At 47.6% G+C, this 22,323-nt stretch overlaps 1 protein-coding gene across 1 annotated transcript in view; it reads left to right on the top strand.

Annotated features, from left to right (window-relative positions):
- The window catches only part of LOC147093059 (uncharacterized), a 106,599-nt gene extending 93,101 nt beyond the window's left edge, over positions 1-13,498 (top strand). Inside the window, exon 4 of the transcript XR_015074675.1 lies at positions 12,888-13,498. The gene's annotated coding sequence lies outside the window, so the exon portion shown is untranslated. The remainder of the gene's footprint in view (positions 1-12,887) is intronic.
- The last annotated feature ends 8,825 nt before the right edge of the window (positions 13,499-22,323 follow it).

Here is a 22,323-nt window from a genome sequence, read left to right as displayed (position 1 = left end):
TTGGTTTTCTCGTATTTCTGGGAGGTTTTTTGTGTCTTCCCCCGTGAAGACAGAAACAAAGTATTTATTTAATTTCTCTGCCATTTCCTCATTCCCCATTATAAATTCTCCCATCTCTGACTGTAAAGGACCTACATTTACCTTCGCCAGTCTTTACCTTTTCACATACCTATAGAAGCTTTTAAATCCGTTTTTATATTTTCGCTAGTTTGTGCTCATAATCCATTTTCCCTTTTATCAATTTCTTAGTCCCCCTTTGCTGATTTCTAAACAGATCCCAATCCTCAGGCTGACCGTTTTTTCTGGCAACTTTATAAGCTTCCTTCTTTGACTTAATACTCACTTTAATTTCTTTTAGCCATGGTTGGATCACTTTTCCTTTTGAGTTTTTATGCCCTAGAGGAATATCTGTTTGTTGCAAATTATGCATTATTTCCTTGAATGTTAGCCATTGTATGTCCTCCTTCATACCTTTTAGTGTAGTCTCCCAATCTACCATGGCCAACTTGTCCCTCATACCCTTGTAGTTTCCTCTGTTTAGATTGAAGACCTTAGTTTCGGATTGGACTACATCACTCTCAAACTTAATGTAAAATTACATAGAAACTTAGAAACATAGAAGATAGGAGCAGGAGTAGGCCATTCGGCCCCTCGAGCCTGCTCCGCCATTCACAGAATCACAGAAATCACAGAAACCTCACAGTGCAGATGATCCCCATAACCCCTACACCAACCCATATCCCACCCTATCCCCGTAACCCCACGTATTTAATCCCCCTAACACTAAGGGTCAATTTATCATAGCCAATCAACCTAACCCGCACATCCTTGGACTGTGGGAGGAAACCGGAGCACCCGGAGGAAACCCATGCAAACACGGGGAGAATGTGCAAACTCCACACAGACAGTCACCCGAGGCCGGATTCGAACCCGGGTCCCTGGCGCTGTGAGGCAACAGTGCTAACCACTATGCCACCGTGCTGCCCATCAATGCGATCATGGCTGATCATCCAAGTTCAGTACCCGGTCCCTGCTTTCTCCCCATATCACTTGATCCCTTTAGCCTTAAGAAATATATCCAACTCCTTCTTGAATATATTTAATGTATTGGCCTCTACTGCCTTCTGTGGTAGAGAATTCCATAGCTTCACCACTCTCTGGGTGAAGAAATTCCTCCTCATTTCTGTCCTGAAAGGCCTACCCCTTATCCTTTGACTGTGACCCCTAGTTCTGGACTCCCCAACCATCGGGAACATCCTCCCTGCATCTAGTCTGTCCAGTCCTGCCAGAATTTTATAAGTTTCAATGAGATCCCCTCTCATTCTTCTAAACTCCAGCGAGTACAAGCCCAATCATCCCAATCTCTCCTCATACGTCATTCCTGCCATCCCAGGTATCAGCCTGGTGAATCTTCGCTGAACTCCTTCCATGGCAAGAATATCCTTCCTCAGAAAAGGCAACCAAAACTGCACACAATACTCAAGGTGTGGTCTCACCAAGGCCCTGTACAGCTGCAGCAAGACATCCTTGTTCCTGTACTCAAACCGTCTCGCTACGAAGGCCAACATACCATTTGCCTTCTTAACCGCCTGCTGCACCTGCATGCTTACCTTCAGCGACTGGTGCACAAGGACACCCAAGTCTCGTTGCACTTCCCCTTCTCCCAATCTATTGCCATTCAGATAATAATCTGCCTTCCTGTTTTTGCCACCAAAGTTGATAACCTCACATTTATCCACATTATACTGCATCTGCCATGCTTCTGCCCAATCACCCAACCTGTCCAAATCATCCTGTAGTTTCTCGGCATCCTCCTCACAGCACACACGCCCACCCAGCTTTGTGTCATATGCAAATTTGGAGATATTACATCTAGTTCCCTTGTCTAGATCATTTATATATATTGTGAATAGCTGGGGTCCAAGGACCGATCCCTGCGGTACCCCGCTAGTCACTGCCTGCCACTCGGAAAAAGAGACGTTTATTCCAACTCTTTGCTTTCTGTCTGCCAACCAGTTCTCTATCCAAATCAATACCTTGCCCCCAATCCCATGTGCCTTAACTTTACACGCTAATCTCTTATGTGGGACCTTATCGAAAGCCTTCTGAAAGTCCAAATACACCACATCCACTGGTTCTCCCTTATCTATTTTACTAGTTACATCCTCAAAAAATTCCAGTAGATTAGTCAAGCACAATTTGACTTTGTCCGATCCTGTTACTGTTTTCCAAGTGCTCTGCTATTACATCTTTTATAATGGACTCTAGCATTTTCCCCACTACCGATGTCAGGCTTACCGGTCTGTAATTCCCCGTTTTCTCTCTACCACCTTTATTGAACAGTGGGGTAACATTAGCTACCCTCCAATCCATGGGTACTGTTCCAGATTCCATCGAATGTTGGAAGATGATTAGCAATGCATCTACTATTTCTAGGGCCACTTCCTTAAGTACCCTAGGATGTAGATTATCAGGCCCTGGGGATTTATCGGCCTTCAATCCCATCAATTTCCCTAACACCATTTCCCTACAAATACTGATTTCTTTCAGTTCCTCCCTGTCATTAGACCCTATGTTTCCCGACATCTCTGGGAGGTTATTTGCGTCCTCCTTTGTGAAGACAGAACCAAAATATGTATTTAATTGTTCTGCCATTTCTTTGTTCCCCATTATAAATTCCCCTGATTCTGACTGCAAGGGACCTACGCTTGACTTCACCAATCTTTTTCTCTTCACATATCTATAAAATCTTTTACAGTCAGTTTTTATGTTCCCAGCAAGCTTACTTTCATATTCTATTTTCCCTTTCTTAATTAATCCCTTTGTCCTCCTTTGTTGAATCCTAAACTGCTCCCAATCCTCAGGTTTACTGCTTTTTCTGGCCAATTTATATGTCCTCTCCTTGGATCTTATGCTATCCCTAATTTCCCTTGTTAGCCATGGTTGAGTCACCTTTTTTGTTTTATTTTTATGCCAAACTGGGATGAACAAATTCTGTAGTTCATCCATGCGGTCTTTGAATGTTTGCCATTGCCTATCCACCGTCAACCCTTTGAGTGACATTCCCCAATCAATCCTACCCAACTCGCTCCTCAGACCATCGTAGTTTCCTTTATTTAAATTCAGGACCCTAGTCTCTGAGTCAACTACTTCATTCTCCATCTTAATGAAGAATTCGATCATATTATGATCACTCTGACTCAAGGGGCCTCGTACAACAAGATTGCTAATTAATCCTTTCTCGTTACATAATACCCAGTCTAACCATCCCGTAAACACTCCAGGAATTCCTCCTCCACAGTAGAGGACATGAGAGGGGGGGTGGGTGTTCCTTTAAATGTGGAGGGGGTGGGTGTCCCTTTAAATGTGGAGGGGGTGGGTATCCCTTTAAATGTGGAGGGGGTGGGTGTCCCTTTCCATGTGGAGGGGGTGGGTATCCCTTTAAATATGGAGGGGGTGGGTGTCCCTTTAAATGTGGAGGGGTGGGTGTCCCTTTAAATGTGGAGGGGGTGGGTATCCCTTTAAATGTGGAGGGGGTGGGTGTCCCTTTAAATGTGGAGGGGGTGGGTATCCCTTTAAATGTGGAGGGGGTGGGTGTCCCTTTAAATGTGGAGGGGGTGGGTGTCCCTTTAAATGGAGTATAAAAACAGGGAAATCTTGCTTCAGTTATACAGGGTACTGGTGAGGCCACACCTGGAATACTGCGTGCAGTTTTGGTTTCCATATTTAAGAAAAGATATACTTGCTCTCGAGGCAGTTCAGAGAAGGTTCACTCGGTTGATTCCAGAGATGAGGGGGTTGACTTATGAGGAAAGGTTGAGTAGGTTGGGCCTCTACTCATTGGAGTTCAGAAGAATGAGAGGCGATCTTATTGAAACATACAAGATTGTGAGGGGGCTTGATCGGGTGGATGCGGTGAGGATGTTTCCACTGATGGGTGAGACTAGAACTAGGGGGCATAATCTTAGAATAAGGGGCTGCCCTTTCAAAACTGAGATGAGGAGAAACTTCTTCACTCCGAGGGTGGTAAATCTATGGAATTTGCTGCCCCAGAGAGCTGCAACATTAAATAGATTTAAAACGGAGACAGACAGTTTACATAAGAACATAAGAAATAGGAGCAGGAGTAGGCCAATCAGCCCCTCGAGCCTGCTCCGCCATTCAATAAGATCATGGCTGATCTGATCCTAACATCAAATCTACTTCCACTCTCCATCCCACCCGAACCCATGTGATCTCCCGGGAGAGGCGAAAAACCAGATAAAAAATCCAATGACCAATTTGGGTGAAAAAAATCTGGGAAATTCCTCTCCGACCCATCTAGGTGATCGAAACTCGTCCAGGAGATCACTCTGTCCCTGTATTTCCTGCAGTACTTACCTTCTGTAAAAGGTGATCTCCACCCCAGCCAGGAACAGGCCCAATTTACTCTTGAAGGACTCCTAGCTGGCAGCCTGTTCCCGAGGTCTCCACTAATCCCTGTGAATAGAACCATCTCCTGAAATCTAACACAGAATTAGAACACAAGAAGTAGGAGCAGAACCAGGCTACACGGCCCCTGGGCCCACTCCGCCACCCACAGGGCCATGACCGTTCCGAACCTAGACTCATGTCCGATTTCCTGCCCACTCCCCGTAACCCCTAATTCCCTTTACTTCTAGGAAACTGTCTATTTCTGTTTTAAATTTATTTAATGATGTAGCTTCCACAGCTTTCTGGGGCAGCAAATTCCACAGACCTACTACCCTCTGAGTGAAGAAGTTTCTCCTCATCTCAGTTTTGAAAGAGCAGCCCCTTATTCTAAGATTATGCCCCCTAGTTCTAGTTTCACCCATCATTGGGAACATCCTCACCGCATCCACCCGATCAAGCCCCTTAACAATCTTATATGTTTCAATAAGATCGCCTCTCATTCTTCTGAACTCCAATGAGTAGAGTCCCAATCTACTCAACCTCTCCTCATATGTCCACCCCCTCATCCCCGGGATTAACCGAGTGAACCTTCTTTGTACTGCCTCGAGAGCAAGTATGTCTTTTCTTAAGTATGGACACCAAAACTGTATGCAGTATTCCAGGTGCGGTCTCACCAATACCTTGTATAACTGCAGCAATACCTCCCTGTTTTTATATTCTATCCCCCTAGCAATAAAAGCCAACATTCCATTGGCCTTCTTGGATCACCTGCTGCACCTGCATACTAACTTTTTGAGTTTCGCGCACCAGGACCCCCAGATCCCTTTGTACTGCAGTACTTTCCAGTTTCATGCCATTAAGATAATAACTTGCTCTATGATTTTTCCTGCCAAAGTGCATAACCTCACACTTTCCAGTATTGTATTCCATCTGCCAAATCTCTGCCCACTTACTTAGCCTGTCTATGTCCCTTTGCAGGTTTTTTATGTCCTCCTCACTCACGACTTTCCCTCCCATCTTTGTATCATCACAGAATCACAGAATCTACAGTGTAGATAGAGGCCACTTCGGCCCATCGAGCCTGCACCGACACATATCCCACCCTATCCCCATAACCCCATGTATTTAATCCCCTAACACTAAGGGTCAATTTATCATAGCCAAATCAACCTAACCTGCACATCTTTGGACTGTGGGAGGAAACCGGAGCACCCGGAGAAAACCCACGCAAACACGGGGAGAATGTGCAAACTCCACACAGACAGTCGCCCGAGGCCAGATTTGAACCCGGGTCCCTGGCGCTGTGAGGCAACAGTGCTAACCACTATGCCACCGTGCCCCCCCCTGCAAACTTTGATATGTTACACTCGGTCCCCTCCTCCAAATCGTTAATATAGATTGTAAAGAGTTGGGGACCCAGCACTGACCCCTGTGGAACACCACTAGTTACTGATTGCCAGTCTGAGAATGAACCATTTATCCCAACTCTCTGCTTTCTGTTAGATAACCAATCCTCCACCCATGCCAGAATATTACCCCCAATCAAGTGATTTTTTATCTTAAGCAATAATCTTTTGTGTGGCACCTTGTCAAATGCCTTTTGGAAGTCTAAATACACTACATCCACTGGTTCCCCTTTATCCACCCTGTATGTTACATCCTCAAAGAACTCAAGCAAGTTTGTCAAACAGGACTTCCCCTTCATAAAACCATGCTGAGTTTGTCCTATTAAATTATGTTTATCCAAATGTCCCGTTACTGTCTCCTTAATAATGGACTCCAAAATTTTACCAACCACAGATGTTAGGCTAACTGGTCTATAGTTTCCAGCCTTCTGCCTACTACCCTTTTTAAATAAGGGTGTTACATTAGCAGTTTTCCAGTCTGCCGGGACCTTTGCTGAGTCCAGGGAGTTTTGGAAAATTATTACCAATGAATCCACAATCCCTACCGCCACTTCCCTCAAGACCCGAGGATGTAAGCCATCAGGTCCAGGTGATTTATCCGCCTTGAGTCCCATTATTTTACTGAGTACCACTTCCTTAGTGATTTTAATTGTATTTAGCTCCTCCCCCCCCCCCGAGAGCCCCCTGTTTGTCCAGTGTTGGGATATTCTTAGTGTCCTCTACCGTAAAGACTGAAACAAAATAATTGTTCAGTGTTTTTGCCATCTCCATGTTTCCCATCATTAATTTCCCGGTCTCATCCTCTAAGGGACCAACATTTACTTTAGCCACCCTTTTTCTTTTTATATAACTATAGAAACTAGCTGATAAGGGAATTAGGGGTTACGGGGAGCGGGCAGGGAAGTGGACATGAGTCTAGATTCGGATCAGCCATGATCCTATTGAATGGCGGAGCAGGCCCGAGGGGCCGTATGGCCGACTCCTGCTCCTACTTCTTATGTTCTTATAAATGTGGAGGGGGTGGGTGTCCCTTTAAATGTGAAGGGGGGTGGGTGTCCCTTTAAATGTGGAGGGGGTGGGTGTCCCTTTAAATGTGAAGGGGGGTGGGTGTCCCTTTAAATGTGGAGGGGGTGGGTGTCCCTTTAAATGTGGAGGGGGTGGGTGTCCCTTTAAATGTGGAGGGGGTGGGTGTCCCTTTAAATGTGAAGGGGGTGGGTGTCCCTTTAAATGTGGAGGGGGTGGGTGTCCCTTTAAATGTGGAGGGGGTGGGTGTCCCTTTAAATGTGGAGGGCGGTGGGTGTCCCTTTAAATGTGGAGAGGCGGGGCCGCGCATGCTCATTCGGCCCCCTCACCACAACACCAGACTGCCAGTGCGCCTGCGCGGGGACTCCGGGGAGCGTACGGAAGGCCGGGCCCGGGGAAGAGGCGGAATCAGCGGCCGGGGTAAAGTCAAGTGTTGGGGAATCGATTTAAGTCGAGGTGAGGGGGGAGCGGAGAGCGAGATTATAAAGTAAAAGACGAGAAAAACCAAACCTGAGAGTCGGGCGGGACCTCCACGGACACCGAACGGAGCGGATTGAGCCGCGCGGGGGGGGGGGGGCGGAGTGAGCCGGAGCAATGTGATTCTGACTGACGGGAGCGCGGACCAATAGGAAGAGGGCTGAGCTGGGAGGACTGAACTGGGCGGCCTGGTCCTCCAACCAATGGCGGCGCGGCAAGGGGGCGGGGCCTCCTCTCCAGCTCAGGTGCGCTGGGGCCGATTGTGACGCGCTGTCCCCAGGTGAGAGCAGCTCAGTCAGCACAGAGCTGGGGCTGGAATCTGGGAGAGGGGCCGCAGGCAGCACAGAGCTGGGGCTGGAATCTGGGAGAGGGGCCGCAGGCAGCACAGAGCTGGGGCTGGAATCTGGGAGAGGGGCCGCAGGCAGCACACAGCTGGGGCTGGAATCTGGGAGAGGGGCCGCAGGCAGCACAGAGCTGGGGCTGGAATCTGGGAGAGGGGCCGCAGGCAGCACAGAGCTGGGGCTGGAATCTGGGAGAGGGGCCGCAGGCAGCACAGAGCTGGGGCTGGAATCTGGGAGAGGGGCCGCAGGCAGCACAGAGCTGGGGCTGGAATCTGGGAGAGGGGCCGCAGGCAGCACAGAGCTGGGGCTGGAATCTGGGAGAGGGGCCGCAGGCAGCACAGAGCTGGGGCTGGAATCTAGGAGAGGGGCCGCAGGCAGCACAGAGCTGGGGCTGGAATCTGGGAGAGGGGCCGCAGGCAGCACAGAGCTGGGGCTGGAATCTGGGAGAGGGGCCGCAGGCAGCGGGCCTGGCAAAGGGGCAGAAGCTTCACAATACAAGCTTCTTTCAAATGTAAAATTGTTTCCTACAGGCAGCCTTGGTCACTCTGCAAAAAAAACTGTTTAACAATTCATCATAACTCCCCTGCTTTAGGAGAGGCGTAGAGTGCAAAAGCAAGGAAGTTATCATGAAACTGTGTAAAAGACTGGAGTCAGCTGTGGCTCAGTGGATAGCAGAGTCAGAAGGTTGTGGGTTCAGTTCCCGCTCCAGGGACTTGAGCATATAAAGCGAGGCTGACACTCCAGTGCGGTGCTGAGGGAGCGCCGCACTGTCGGAGGGGCAGTACTGAGGGAGCGCCGCACTGTCGGAGGGGCAGTACTGAGGGAGCGCCGCACTGTCGGAGGGGCAGTACTGAGGGAGCGCCGCACTGTCGGAGGAGCAGTACTGAGGGAGCGCCGCACTGTAGGAGGGGCAGTACTGAGGGAGCGCCGAACTGTCGGAGGGGCAGTACTGAGGGAGCGCCGCACTGTCGGGGGGGCAGTACTGAGGGAGCGCCGCACTGTCGGAGGGGCAGTACTGAGGGAGCGCCGCACTGTCGGAGGGGCAGTACTGAGGGAGCGCCGCACTGTCGGAGGGGCAGTACTGAGGGAGCGCTGCACTGTCGGAGGGGCAGTACCGAGGGAGCGCCGAACTGTCGGAGGGGCAGTACTGAGGGAGCGCCGAACTGTCGGAGGGGCAGTACTGAGGGAGGGCCGCACTGTCGGAGGGGCAGTACTGAGGGAGCGCTGCACTGTCGGAGGGACAGTACTGAGGGAGCGCTGCACTGTCGGAGGGGCAGTACTGAGGGAGCACTGCACTGTCGGAGGGGCTGTACTGAAGGAGTGCTGCACTGTCGGAGGGGTTGTACTGAAGGAGTGCTGCACTGTCGGAGGGGCAGTACTGAAGGAGTGCCGCACTGTCGGAGGGGCAGTACTGAGGGAGCGTCGCACTGTCGGAGGGACAGTGCTGAGGGAGCGCCGCACTGTAAGAGGGCCGTCTTTCGGAAGACACGTTTAGGTGGACATAAAAGATCCCATTATTTCGAAGAAGGGCAGGAAAGTTATCCCTGGTGTCCTGGCCATTATTTATCATGTAAATTAGCTGCAGTGTTTCCCACATTACAACAGCGACTACACTTCATAAAGTAATTCATTGGCTGTAAAACCGTTGGTCGTGAAAGGCGCTGTATAAAGGCCAGTCTTTCTTTATTTTCTCTCCTGTATTTACATTAATTACTTATATAAACCTCTTTTACTGTCTCTTGCAAGGGGAGGAATTGCAGACGGGCAGCTTAACGCAAACTTCACACGAAGATCTGACGGAGTCACTCGATTCATCAGGACCTGAATATCATCGACATATGGAAGCGGAAAGCAGCAATCAGACTGCGGGCAAACTGCACACGTGTCTTGTGTGTGGACGTGGATTCAACCGAAGGTGCAGCCTGGGGAGGCACAAGTGTAACCAAAGCGAGGAGAGTCTGTGCAAATGTCGGGAATGCGGGATAGGATTCAGTTGCCTTTCCGAGCTGGAGACTCATCAACGCAGTCACTCTGTGAAATGGCCATTCACCTGCTCCGTGTGCGGGAAGGGATTCACTGCACAATCCGCTCTGCTGAGACACCGGCGAGTTCACACCGGGGAGAGGCCATTCACCTGCTCAGTGTGCGGGAAGGGATTCACTACACAATCCGCTCTGCTGAGACACCGGCGAGTTCACACCGGGGAGAAGTCGTTTGCCTGCTCTCACTGTGAGAAGAGGTTTAACCAGTCTTACCAACTGTTGATACACGAGCGTGTTCACACCGGGGAGAGGCCATTCACCTGCTCCGTGTGTGGGAAGGGATTCACTCTCTCCTCCACCCTGCTGATACACCAGCTGGTTCACACTGACGAGAGGCCGTTCTCCTGCTCCGAGTGCGGGAAAGGATTCAATTGTCCCTCCTCTCTGCGGGAACACCAGCTGGTTCACACTGACGAGAGGCCGTTCACCTGCTCCGAGTGCGGGAAAGGATTCACTCGTCCCTCCTCTCTGCGGAAACACCAGCTGGTTCACACTGACGAGAGACCGTTCACCTGCTCCGAGTGCGGGAAAGGATTCACTCGTCCCTCCACTCTGCGGAAACACCAGCTGGTTCACACTGACGAGAGGCCGTTCTCCTGCTCCGAGTGCGGGAAAGGATTCACTCGTCTCGACTCTCTGCAGGAACACCAGCTGGTTCACATTGATGAGAGGCCGTTCTCCTGCTCCGAGTGCGGGAAAGGATTCACTCGTCCCTCCTCTCTACTGCTGCACCAGCGAGTCCACACTGACGAGAGGCCGTTCTCCTGCTCCGAGTGCGGGAAAGGATTCACTCGTCTCAACTCTCTGCGGGAACACCAGCTGGTTCACACTGACGAGAGGCCGTTCACCTGCTCCGAGTGCGGGAAAGGATTCACTCGTCTCCGCTCTCTGCAGGAACACCAGCTGGTTCACACTGACGAGAGGCCGTTCACCTGCTCCGAGTGCGGGAAAGGATTCACTCGTCTCGCCTCTCTGCGGGAACACCAGCGGGTTCACACTGATGAGAGGCCGTTTAAATGTTCCGACTGCGACAAGAGTTTCAAATGTTCCAAGGGCCTGAAGAAGCATCGACGCATCCACACCAGGGAGAGGCCGTTCAGCTGCTCTCACTGCGGGAAGAGGTTTGGTCAGTCATCGCACCTGGTGAGACACCAGCGACTGCACACCGGGGAGAGGCTGTTCACCTGCTGTGTGTGTGAAAAGGAATTCACCACTTCAACTCACCTGCTGAGACACCAGCGAGTTCACACCTGAGCGCACTGGTCCCATTCTGCTGTTAATCACATGAAGGACTGTTCTGTGTTAATAATGGCAATTACGGGGTTGGGGGGGTGGGGGGCGGTTTGAAGATGCTGATAATAACCCCACTAACTAGGCTGGAGTTTAAGAGGTGTCAGCCTCAGCTCAGTGGGTGACACTCTCACCTCTAGGGTCAGAAGGTCGTGGGTTTGAGTCCCACTCTGGAGACTTGAGCACGTATCTAGGCTGACACTCCAGGGCAGTACTGAGGGAGAGCTGCTCTGTCAGCGGTGACATCTTTCGGATGCAACGTTAAACCAAGGCCCCCTCTGCCATCTCAGGGGGGCGTAAAAGATCCCGTGGCCATCATTTTGAAAAACGGAAGCGAGAAAGGATCTTGACTCGGAAGATCAGGAAGTAGAATAAGGAGCTAAGGAACAACAAGGGGTAGAAAACACTGGTAGTATATAGGCCCCCTAACCATAGCTAAACCGTTGGACAGAATATTAATCAAGAAATAACAGGAGCTTGCAACAAAAATAATGAAATAATCTTGGGGGACATTAGTCTTCATATAGAATGGACAAATCAAATTGGCAAAGGTAGTCTGGAGGATGAGTTCATGGGATGCATTTGGGACAGTTTCCTAAAACAATATGTCATGGAACCAACCAGGGAACAGGCTATTTTAGATCATGTGTTGTGTAATGAGACAGGGTTAATTAGCAATCTTATAGTAAAGGATCCTCTGGGGCAGAGTGATCATAATATGATAGAATTTTACGTTAATTTTGAGAGGCATTTGCCTCAGTCCAAAACTAGAGTCTTAAACTTAAATAAAGCCTATTGCATAGGTATGAGGGGCGAGTTGGCTAAGGTAGATTGGAAAAATAGATTAAAAGATATGGCGGTAGATAAGCAGTGGCTAGCATTTAAAGAAATATTTCATAATTCTCAACAAAAATACATTCCATTGAGAAACAAAAACTCCACAGGAAAAGTGATCCAACCGTGGCGAACTAAAGAAGTTAAGGATAGCATTAGATTGAAAGAAGAAGCTTATAATGTTGCAAAGAATAATAGTAAGCCTGAGGATTGGGAGAGTTTCAGAAACCAGTAAAGGTTGACCAAAAAATTGATAAAAAGGGAAAAAATAGAATGAGAGAAAACTAGTAAGAAATATAAAAGCAGATTGTAAGAGTTTCTACAAGTATGTAAAAAGGAAAAGAGTAGCAAAAGTAAACGCTGGTCCCTTTCCTACATTGCAACAGTGACTCCACTTCAAAAAAAGTACTTAATTGGCTGTAAAGTGCTTTGAGAAGTCCGGTGGTCGTGAAAGGCACTATATAAATGCAGGGAAGCAGCTAGCCTCTGTATGATTGAGAGCTGACCATGTGGGGAATTGGTCACAAGAACCTATCTCCTCCTCATCATTGTCCTCCCTCTAGCCCCCCATTCACACCAGCCGCTACCTTATCTCACTGTACTTTGAGTTGTATGTCACGATGCTGATGAAAAGGAATAAAGCTGCCCATGTAAGTCCTGTATGTAATAGTAAGACCAACAGGCTGGAGCGTGTAGTCAGGATCTGTCTTATCTCAGGGTTGAGAAGATATCAATAAACAGCTAAAACCTGTTTTTTTGTGTTGTCATCTCAATCCCTCACTATGTTACTGCTTTGTACCACAGTGCAGCCCCTGTACTTTCCAACATACGTACACATGTACAGAGCTGCGAGAACACTGAATGTGGTGTGTAATGAATGGCTGAACAGGCGGCTGAAGGTAAGATGGGCAGAGTAGTGTACGGTATGTGTCAAACCTGGGGACTGGGTGGTTGGACCGTGTGTCATCTACTGCCCCCGGATATTCCTCATTTGACTTGTGCTGGTCAGATTCATTTTTGTAATTGAGAAAACCTGCCAAACATTGTTTTTAACATTGCAGACCCTTCAGTACAAGGCAGGCGTGCGTATACTGGCTCTGCATATTCCGGAACATGAACCCATCTATCGTAGAGGTAAAACAGCTTATCTTCCGCTGTGAATTCAAATATTTTACTGGAATGATTAATCAGATATTTGAAGCTGTTGGTTCACAGGTAATAGATTCTGCTTGGACTGTGTTGTAATAGGTTTAGCCTATGTTTCTATAGGGACAGGGTACTGAGTTTGGATGATCAGCCATGATCTCATTGAATGGCGGAGCAGGCTCGAGGGGCCAAATGGCCTACTCCTCCTCCTATCTTCTATGTTTCTATGTTAGAGGCTGAGGCAGCAGAAATTATTATGGGGAATAAGAAAATAGCAGAAACATTAAAAAAATGTCTTCACAGTAGAAGACACAAAAAGCACAGCAACAATGGTGGGGAACCAAGGGTGTAATGAGGGTGAGGAACTTAACGTCATTAATATAAGTAGAGAAAAGGTACTCGGAAAACTAATGGGACTAAAAGCCGACAAATCCCCTGGACCTGGCGGCCTACATCCTAGGGTTGTAAAAGAGGTGGCTGAAGAGAGAGTGGATGCATTGGTTTTGATCTTCCAAAATTCCCTAGATTGTAAGAACATAAGAACATAAGAAATAGGAGCAGGAGTAGGCCAATCGGCCCCTCGAGCCTGCTCCGCCATTCAATAAGATCATGGCTGACCTGATCCTAACCGCCAATCTAGTATCATAGAACCATCTCCTGAATCGAACAGAATTAGACACACTAAATAGGAGCAGGATCAGGCTACACGGCCCCTGGGCCCGCTCCGCCACTCACAGGGCCATGACCGATCCGAACCTAGACTCATGTCCAAATTCCTGCCCGCTCCCCGTAACCCTTAATTCCCTTTACTTCTAGGAAACTGTCTATTTCTGTTTTAAATTTATGTAATGATGTAGCTTCTACAGCTTTTGGGGCAGCATATTCCATGTATCTCCCACCCTCTGAGTGAAGTAGTTCCTCCTCATCTCAGTTTTGAAAGAGCAGCCCCTTATTCTAAGACTATGCCCCCTAGTTCTAGTTTCACCCATCATCGGGAACATCCTCCCGCATCCACCCGATCCAACCCCTTCACAATCCTATATGTTTCAATAAGATCGCCTCTCATTCTTCTGAACTCCAATGAGTAGAGTCCCAATCTACTCAACCTCTCCTCATATGTCCATCCCCTCATCCCCGGGATTAACCGAGTGAACCTTCTCTGTACTGACTCGAGAGCAAGTATGTCCTTTCTTAAGTATGGACACCAAAACTGTACGCAGTATTCCAGGTGCGGTCTCACCAATACCTTGTACAACTGAAGCAATACCTCCCTATGTTTATATTCTATCCCCCTAGCAATGAAAGCCAACATTCCATTGGCCTTCTTAATCACTTGCTGCACCTGCATACTAACCTTTTGAGTTTCATGCACCAGGACCCCCAGATCCCTTTGTACTTCAGTACTTTCCAGTTTCTTGCCATTAAGATAATAACTTGCTCTACGATTTTTCCTGCCAAAGTGCATAACCTCACACTTTCCAGTATTGTATTCCATCTGCCAAATCTTTGCCCACTTACTGTCTATGTCCCCTTGCAGGTTTTTTATGTCCTCCTCACTCAGTACTTTCCCTGCCATCTTAGTATCATCTGCAAACTTTGATATGTTACACTCGGTCCCCTCCTCCAAATCGTTAATATAGATTGTAAAGAGTTGGGGACCCAGCACTGACCCCTGCGGAACACCACTAGTTACTGATTGCCAGTCTGAGAATGAACCATTTATCCCAACTCTCTGCCTTCTGTTAGATAGCCAATCCTCTATCCATGCCAGAATATTACCCCCAATCCCGTGATTTTTTATCTTAAGCAATAATCTTTTGTGTGGCACCTTGTCAAATGCCTTTTGGAAGTCTAAATACACTACGTCCACTGGTTCCCCTTTATCCACCCTGTATGTTACTTCCTCAAAGAACTCCAGCAAATTTGTCAAACATGACTTCCCGTTCATAAAACCATGCTGACTTTGTCCTATTAAATTATGGTTATCCAAATGTCCTGTTACTGTCTCCTTAATAATGGACTCCAAAATTTTACCTACCACAGATGTTAGGCTAACCGGTCTATAGTTTCCAGCCTTCTGTCTACTGCCCTTTTTAAATAAGGGTGTTACATTAGCAGTTTTCCAGTCTGCCGGGACCTTTGCTGAGTCCAGGGAGTTTTGGAAAATTATTACCAATTCATCCACAATCCCTACCACCACTTCCCTCAAGACCCTAGGATGTAAGCCATCAGGTCCAGGTGATTTATCCACCTTGAGTCCCATTATTTTACAGAGTACCACTTCCTTAGTGATTTTGATCGTGTTTAGCTCCTCCCCCCCATAGCGGTAGAATGGTTCCAGCGGATTGGAAGGTCGCAAATGTAACACCGCTATTCAAGAAAGGAGGGAGAGGAAAAACAGGGAACTACAGGCCAGTTAGCGTGACATCAGTGTAGGATAGGGTGCACCTGTAGGATTTAGTAAACATTATTAAGATTCGATAACCATTCTAATATAACTATAATATGTGAAATTGTATGTTAAGAGCCTAAAAGCCTGTATAAAATGGAGAATGGCTGAGAGCAAAGCAGGATGGGATTATGCCAACCTGACTAAAAAGCTCTGTTTAAAATTACTGAAGTAATGGAATGTTGTGTTAACTTTACGGAGACGAGGAATTCAGCAATATTATGCTTAAAGAGATAAAACTAGAGAGGTAGATAAGAGTTGGAGACGTCCTTCATTGGTCCAGCTATTGGATGGACCGACTGTTTTGTCAACATTCTGGGGAGTGTTCTGTGAAAAGTGAACATCTGAGATAAGGGTACTTTGTTATGCATGGAGAAAAAGTCAGAAGGATCAAACAAGGTCATAAGATGGGTAAAGAGGGGAACAAGACTTTTTACCAGATGTTAGAGGGTTAATTACTGCCATGTCGGCAAAACGAGAGGGAAATGGGTATAAAGATACAGGTTTTGAACATCGAAAGCACGCACTGTGTAACCAGAGATTGATAGGAGCTTCGGTCAACAGAACACAGCAAGATACATCAGGAGACTTGCGCCGCGGACACTCGGAAGGAATGCCGGGGTTTGAACGAACAGACTGTGACTATCTTCTTGTTAAGTACTACTTCTTTGTACCGGATGTTTAATGCTTAATAAACCTGTTTTACTGATACACACTATACCTGGACCCAGAGTGGTTTGTGTAGTCATGGACACATTATTATAAGAGCTTTTGAAAGCTACATCAGTCATCGGGAAAATGCTGCAATCCATTGTTAAGGAAGTTGTGTATGTACCTTTAAGAGAGAACTGACTTTTTATACTGTAGTACCGGCAGTGACCACACCTGTATATAAAGCCATAGCAGGCTTCTGTACTTTCAGTTTAAGCTTACCCTCTGTTCAGTAAATACCTGTTATTATTGTTCTCCTGCAGTTGTGTATTATTGATATGCGGACACTACACTGGCGACGAGCAGGTTCGAACTCACCTGCAGTACTGCATCACCTCACGGGGATCTTTCCCTGAAAAGAAGCTTCTTGGAGGTCGAAGTCAGAGCAATGGGCGTCGACCGCGGGCAACCGCCCAGGGATCCATCGGAGTTCGGAGAATTACAGGGGAGGCTGTGGAGAGCTGGGCTTGGCTCCCCAGTCAAGGTGATCCAGCAAACCGTGCTGGTAGCAGGTAGTGTGCTGACCCTTCCGGACTGCGGCGGGCTCGAGCTCGATCGAGCGGCTCTGCAAAGGGGCCGTGCAGCGTCGTCGGGAGGAAAAGAGAGAGAGGGTGGCGCGCACAAGAACCGGGCAGCGTAGAGAAAATAAAACGAGGGGAAGGAAAAGTGAGACGCGCCGAAGCCGCGGGTCGCCGCCATTACCCTGTAGAATGCTAGGAGTAGCGTGGCAGCAAGGGGAAGAAGCAAAAGCGCGGGAGGCACCATTTTATTCCATTGGGGAAGAAGAAAAAGCGCGGGAGGTGCCATTTTAAACCACCCAAGATGCCAAAGAGTGGCAGTATCACTGCTTTCGACAACGAGGTAGAAGACTGGACCACGTATGTGGAAAGAATTGAAGTGTACTGCAAGGCAAATGAGGTGGCCGATGGAAAGAAGGCGTCGGTATTATTAAATTTGATGGGCGCGAGAACGTACGGCCTATTACGGAATTTAATTACCCCAGCTAAACCAATGGAGAAAAGTTTTGAAGAGATTGTTAATATCTTACAGGAACACCTAAACCCTACACCACTTCTGATAGCAGAAAGATTCAAGTTCCATAAAAGAAACCAGCACAAAGATGAGAGCAATGCTGACTATCTTATGGAACTACGCAAGTTATCGAAGCACTGCCAGTTCGGAGCAGGACTGGCAGACACCTTAAGGGATAAGTTTGTCTGCGGGCTCCAGAGTGAAGGAACCCAGAAATGACTACTTTCGGAAAAGGACCTGACGCTAGAACAGGCTTTCAGCGTGGCAGTATCCTACGAAGCAGCAGCACGGGGAGCTGCGGAAATACAACAGAAACAACAAGAATACAGCGCTAACGAAATGGTGTATGGAGCAGAAAAGTGCTATCGCTGCGGCAGAACAACCCATGATCAGAAGGACTGCTGGTTTAAGGACAAAGTATGCAGGCAATGTGGGAAAATGGGACACATAGCAAGAGTCTGCAGGTCGGGAAAGAAAACCAACACTAAAAGAACTACTAAGGAAAAGTACAAGAAAGTAAAAAAAATGACAGACAGTAGTTCAGAAGGTCAGGAGAGTGATAATGACTCCGGGAGCAGGAGACTAAGTTGTCTAAAGTTACACAACGTGATCGCAAAGGAGGATCACCGAACCATTTGGGTCACCCTCATGATAGCAGGGTCCCAAGTAAAGATGGAATTGGACACAGGATCAACCCTAACTGTCATGAATCAACGAGACTATGAGCGGCTATTCTCACACATACCCTTGAAGGACACGTCCATTGTATTGAAGACATACACGGGGCAAAAAGTCTACCCCAGAGGAAAAATAAGGGTGCCAGTTAAATACAACGGCAAGGAAACACAGAAACTATATATATATACTACAAGATGGAGGACCACCATTATTGGGACGTGAATGGATCCGAAAAATACAATTGGATTGGCATTCCATTCAGGCGCTAACCGTGACTGACAAAAAGGATGATGACGTCACACCTGGACGACTGTCAAAAATTCTAACTGACGCGAAAGAGGTGTTCCAACAAGGACTTGGGACTCTAAAAGGAGTAACGGCAATGATAAAAATCGAAGATAACGCAAACCCAAAATTTTTTAAGGCCAGACCGGTACCGTACGCGATCCGCCCAACCGTTGAAGCAGAGCTGGAGAGTCTGGAGCGTTTGGGTGTGCTGTCCAAGGTGGACTGGAGCGAGTGGGCCACACCCATCATTCCTGTAATGAAGAAATCATTAAGCAGCGCGCCTGGGGAGCCGAAGAAGGTTCGCATCTGTGGGGACTTCAAGGTAACTGTGAACCCAGTCCTGCACACAGTACAATATCCACTTCCACGGAAAGAAGATATTTTCACCTCACTATCTGGAGGGAAATGCTTTACGAAGATTGATCTGGCCCAAGCGTATCTACAAATGGAGGTGGAAGAAGCATCTAGGAAATACCTCACGATAAACACTCACAAAGGTCTTTACCAGTACAACCGACTGGTATTTGGGCTAGCATCAGCCCCGGCTATTTGGCAGAGGGCGATGGAACAAGTCCTGCAAGGGATCCCGGGGACCCAGTGTTATTTGGACGACATCCTGGTTACGGGCGAAAATGACAGTGAACACCTTGCCAACCTGGAGCAGGTGCTCACTAGATTGCAGGAATATGGGCTACGAGCCAACCGTCCCAAATGCGAGTTCTTCAGGAGACAAATCTCGTATTGTGGCCACATGATTGATGAGGAAGGGTTGCATAAGTCGCCGGACAAGATTGAGGCTGTAGTCAAGGCTCCAGCACCAGAAAATGTGTCGCAACTGAGGTCGTTCCTTGGGTTGGTGAACTACTACCATAAGTTCTTGCCGAATTTATCTACAATTCTGCACCCATTGAACGCCCTCCTTCAAACTGGTGTAACATGGAAATGGAGTGATGAGTGTAAGCGTGCCTTTCAGGAATGTAAATGCCAAATCACTTCAAAAGAAGTATTGGCCCACTACAGCCCAACACGACCGATTCGTTTGGCATGTGATGCGTCACCTTACGGCATTGGAGCGGTGCTGTCACACAAATTCCGTGATGGTTCAGAGAGGCCAATAGCCTTTGCATCGCGCTCGCTAACCTCAGCCGAGCGTAACTACGCCCAGATTGGCAGGGAGGCCCTCAGCCTGGTGTGGGGGGTGAAGAAGTTCAATCACTATCTGCACGGGCAGAAATTCACCCTACTGACTGATCATCAACCCCTGGTCTCAATTTTTAACCCAAAGAAGGGCGTTCCGGTGATGACGGCGCAACGGCTGCAAAGATGGTCACTTTTTCTAGGGGCACATCAGTATGACATAGAGTACAGAGGTACGAAACAACATGGAAACGCTGATGGGCTGTCGCGCCTACCATTGCCTACGGCGGAAGAAGCACCTGCAGTGGACCCGGTGGAGATATTCCATGCGACCATAGTCGAATGTTTGCCTGTTACAAATGCAAGTATTGAGAAGGAAACCCGAAACGACCCGACACACTCTCGGGTCTATGATTTGATGGAGAAGGGATGGCCAGCATATGGCGACTCACTGTTGCCAGCATTCTCACCAAGGAGGGAACAGCTGTCAGTGTGCCGGGGAACCTTGATGTGTGGATCCCGAGTGGTAATTCCACCCAAGTTGAGAGATTGAGTACTCTATGAGCTTCACGAGGGTCACCTGGGAGGGGTAAAAATGAAGAGCCTAGCCAGGGCATTTGTGTGGTGGCCGGGAATCGATAAAAAAATTGAGGATATGACCAAGAGATGCACAGGATGCCAGAAGGTCCAAAACGCTCCACCACAGGCCCCGCTACATCCATGGGAGTGGCCCTCATCTCCATGGCAACAGGTACACATTGATTTCATTGGTCCATTTATGGACTCAATGTTTCTAATCGCTGTGGACGCCCATTCGAAATGGCCAGAGGTCATTAAAATGTCCACCACCACGGAGAAAACTATTGCAGTCCTAAGGACCATCTTCGCCAGGAATGGGTTGCCAGAACAGATCTGTTCCGACAATGGCCCACAGTTTGTGTCTGAGGATTTCCGGAGGTTCCTGAAGAATAATGGGGTGAAACATTACACATCTGCCCCATATCATCCAGCCACAAATGGATTGGCTGAGAGGTTTGTTCAGACCTTTAAAAAGGCCATAAAAAGCAATGTATAATGACGACATACCACTGCAACACAAGGTGGATAACTTCCTGTTTGCTTACCGGAATGCGACACATGCAGTAACCAACCAAACTCCAGCCGTACTGTTTTTCAACCGGAGACTAAGATGTCACTTGGATTTGCTCAAACCAAACATAAGACGAGATGTTGAGGATAAGCAGTTCCAGCACATAAATGAGAAGCCAACCAGGAGCTTCAAGATAGGGCAACCAGTCTTGGCCCGTGACTACCGAACAGAAAAATGGCAGCCAGGAACGATATGCACACAGCAGGGACCACTATTGTACACAGTGGACGTTGGAGAGAGCATCGTGAGACGCCATGCTGACCAGATTCTAGAGTCACAGGAACAAGCCAAACCCATACCACGAGCATGTGCACCTGGTAATGAACCCGAAGTACAGTTTGCGTCTACCTCAGAAGCAGTGGTATTGGAAGCTGACGAACCAACCAATGACAATGAGCCAGAATCGACTCCGCCGCAAGAACAGGATACTTGAGAAAGGTGCTATCCAGTCAGGATCAGGAAGCCTCCTCAAAGACTGAACTTATAAATGATTATTTCAGTTGATGTATATAGTACAGAGAAAATTGTAATTGTAATTAGTTATTATTTAGTTGTTAAATGAATGTTATGTACTGTTTATCTAAAAGGGGAGGAATTGTTGTGTATGTACCTTTAAGAGAAGAACTGATTTTATACTGCAGTACCGGCAGTGACCACACCTGTATATAAAGCCATAGCAGGCTTCTGTACTTCAGTCTTAAGTTACCCTCTGTTCAGTAAATACCTGTTATTATTGTTCTCCTGCAGTCCATGTATTATTGATACTTGGACACTACAGTGGGACTAGCTGAAGTGCTCTTGCAGAGAGCCGGCACAGGCTCGATGGGCCAAATGGCCTCCTTCTGTGCTGTAATTCTATGATTCAATGAGTTCTTTGACGAAGTAACAGGGAGGGTTGATGAGGATAATGCGGTTGCTATCTTGGATATGGATTTTCAAAAGGTGTTTGACAAAGTACCACATAATAGACTTGTTCGTAAAATTAAAGCCCATGGGATTAAAGGGACAGTGGCAGCGTAGATACAAAATTGTCTGAGGGACAGAAAACAGAGAGTGGTGGTGAACGGTTGTTTTTCAGACTGGAGGGAAGTTTACAGTGGTGTCCTCCCGGGGTTTGGTATTAGGACCAATGTTTCCCTTAATTTTTATTTTTGGGTGCACGGTCCCTTTAACGGGCTGTGCAGCCCATTCAAAATTTCACGTGCGAAATCGTTCAGCCGGTGAATGGCCTGTGCAGGGCCTCCAGGCATAGTGGGAGTGTTGGTTTGGACCACTGCTCTTTTTGAGATATATTCATGACCTGGACTTGGGTATACAGGGCATCATTACAAAGTCTGCAAATGAGATGAAACTCAGAAATGTAGTAAACAATGAGGAGGATAGTAACAGACCTCAGTGGGACACGGACAGGCTGGTAAAATGGGCAGACACATGGCAGATGAAATTTAATGCAGAGAATTCTGAAGTGAACATTTTGGTAGGAAGGATGAGGAATGGCAATATAAACAAAATGGTACTATTTTAGAGGGGTGCAGGGATTTGGGGGTGTATGCACACAAATCTTTGAAAGTGGCCAAACAAGCTGAGAAGGCTGTTAAAAGACATACGGATTCCTTGGCTTTATTAATAGAGGCATAGAGTACAAAAGCAAGGAAGTTATGTTAAACCTTTATAAGACACTGGTTAGGCCTCAGCTGGAGTATTGTGTCCAATTCTGGGCATCACACTTTAGGGAGGATGTGAAGGCTTTGAAGAGGATGCAGAAAACATTTACTAGAATGGTACCAGGGATGAGGGACTTCAGTTATCTGGAGAGACTTGAGAAGCTGGAGTTGTTCTCCTTAGAGCAGAGAAGGTTAAGAGGAGATTAACAAGCATAATGTATCCAAATTTGCTGACAATACAA

The sequence above is a fragment of the Somniosus microcephalus genome, unplaced genomic scaffold (genome assembly GCF_052327205.1).
Source record: "Somniosus microcephalus isolate GS21.2 unplaced genomic scaffold, FLI_Smic_1.0 unresolved_chr1, whole genome shotgun sequence".
In the NCBI taxonomy this organism is placed as follows: Eukaryota; Metazoa; Chordata; class Chondrichthyes; order Squaliformes; family Somniosidae; genus Somniosus; species Somniosus microcephalus.
The sequence above is the reverse complement of the archived record's forward strand: the minus strand, read 5'-3'. Positions and strand labels throughout refer to the sequence as shown.